This window comes from Hippocampus comes, unplaced genomic scaffold (genome assembly GCF_001891065.2).
Source record: "Hippocampus comes isolate QL1 unplaced genomic scaffold, H_comes_QL1_v1.1 scaffold45, whole genome shotgun sequence".
Taxonomy (NCBI): domain Eukaryota; kingdom Metazoa; phylum Chordata; class Actinopteri; order Syngnathiformes; family Syngnathidae; genus Hippocampus; species Hippocampus comes.
Window position 1 is genome coordinate 81736 of NW_017805783.1, and position 2242 is coordinate 83977.

At 43.4% G+C, this 2242-nt stretch overlaps 1 protein-coding gene and 1 long non-coding RNA gene across 3 annotated transcripts in view; one reads left to right on the forward strand and one right to left on the reverse strand.

The window, feature by feature from the left end:
- unc5db (unc-5 netrin receptor Db) overlaps positions 1-2242 on the forward strand; it is a 253730-nt gene that overhangs the window by 49611 nt on the left and 201877 nt on the right. The gene's annotated exons all lie outside the window — the stretch shown is intronic.
- On the reverse strand, positions 1879-2242 carry LOC109525030 (uncharacterized). Its single transcript, XR_002170068.1, has 3 exons — positions 2185-2242; positions 2036-2101; positions 1879-1972 (listed from the first exon to the last, which is right to left on the reverse strand). It is a non-coding gene; the product is annotated as an uncharacterized LOC109525030 (long non-coding RNA).

A 2242-nucleotide genomic window follows, 5' to 3' on the forward strand; every position in this document is an offset into this window, starting at 1 on the left:
GCTGTCGCTTCGCGGAGCAAAAAGCTGTCACGGAGTGCCGGGATTTGCAAGCAAGGCCTGAAAAATCTCGCCGTGTCCCTCCCGTTGTTTGTCAACCGTTGCCTCGGCAACGCGCAACTGTCTGGAAGTGATCCGATCCGATTCCCTTTGTTAGGGAGGGGCCAGCCAGGCAGCCTCCTCAGCCAGGGTGCTCTGCACCTCACACCTGAGACTCGTCAGCTCATCACCCACCTGTTGCCTATCTGCTCGTTTGGACTGGTACATATTGACTCACAGACCATTCCTCAGTGCAAGTTCGTGCCGTCACCACGCCAGTGGACTTTGTTGCCATTTCCTACAGCTACTTGTTCCTTGTGTGGACAATTCCTTGTGGACTCCTCGTGCTTCCCCCTGAGTGACTTTGCGAAGACTCTTCGAATAAACTACGCCAAGTGTTGGCTTCAACAATACCTGCCTGTTGTCGTGCTCTTGGGGTCACACCCTAACCCTAACAGTAATCGGTCACGTGACGGAGAAGCGTGGCTTGACGTGTGTCAAGCGTGACACAGACGGATGTAATGGAGAATCCGGTAATTTTACAAAAATAAAACATCTTTCGTCTTCCGAAATAAAACGGAATAAAGGCAAGTTCTTTCTGTGCGGCCTGGCACCAAATTCCCTGCGGACCGGTACCGGTCCGCGGACCTGCGGTTGGGGACCCCTGGTGTAAGTCATGAGCCAGTAAATCTTGTCATTCGTGAGCATACAAACACGTTGCCGTGTCAGTCGTGAAGCTAACGTCCGTCCACCAAGTAGTGCACCGTAAGTGGTGTCAATTGTTTTCAAATAAGAGCACAAACAGGAAGTACCGTGTTAGCTCCCTTAATGTTGCTGATTTAACATCTTCCTTGATAAGTGTCAATTATCTCATCCCATCTGATCTACACTAGCCTATTACTCCCTTTTTGTCCATTTTATTACTATTGTATTTCTTGTATTGTATTATCATTTAATTATTGAGTGCATCTGCGGGCCAGTTCTGGGGCCTCACGGCCGTCTTTTTGTTTGAGGAAAACCTCTAAGTAAAAATAACATAAAAAGCATGTATACTGACATAAGTTGATGGAGTTTAGTCACAAATGTGTGAAATTTGGGCTTGTACAGTTGAACACCAAGCTGATAGATGGCATTTGAAGGGGAGCCATGACTTATTTTATTGTATGAATGGGAATGGGTGAATATGCAGGATGGTTATACTTTTTGCCCTCTAATTCAAGAGCATTTACTTGTTATGCGCATTCTCTATATGCCACATATACTTCTTACATAATTACATTCCAATAATTTTCTGGATTTTTCTTTTTCCCCGATTGAATAATAATTGTGGTTCTAGACAATGTACCGAAATCACTTTGTAACCTAAAAGTGAGCTATTTCAGGCATTTAAATAGTTTGGCCTTTAAAGTACAACGACTTCTTCAATCAGTTGTCACATTCGTAACCTCACTACTTAGTTTTGGCTAGTGATGGGAATCTGAAGCCTCATGACGCAATGAGGCTTTCCATCCAACTGGGTCGGTCCTGGGCCGATGCATCATGAGGCTCCATTTGCTCTATTGCGCCATCATGTGGAAAATAAATGTCATGACACAGTGACTAAAATACCATGGATTTGATGGAGTCAAAAGGGCAGGGAGTTGTGATGTGAATGAATGTGCGTGTGTTACTTGAAAGAATGATTGCTTTATTTTAGACATTGACATAAACAAGGAACAAGATACACCTTTCATTCATTTTTATTGAGGAAAACAAGCATTTCCAAAGTGTTTGGCTTTAAACGGTTTCTTTTCTTCGATAGGATTTCTCCTGCTTTTGAAAATAGTCTGTCACAATGGACGGATGAGGCTGGGGTACAGAGAAAGGTTATAGCTAATTTGTAGAGGTTGTACATTCGTTGCAACATGTGGAAGGTGCTGTTCCAGCGTGTCTCCACCTGAAAATAAAAGGTCATTATTGTTTGAAAGGGGAGTGGAAGCAGTTATGGATGTCAACTTACCTCTTGAATGAGCTTCAGCACAGGCTCTGTAGGCATCATTTGCTCCTGCACCTGTGTCAGCCTTGTCTATAAAAATTAAATATGAAACAAAACATTTTCCAAGTCATTTTGCATTAATTTGAATACTGCTGTGTAATAAAGGAATTCACCTTTGCAGTGGTACTGCTTTTGAAGTAGCCAACTATCCTCCTACACTGAAGACGGATC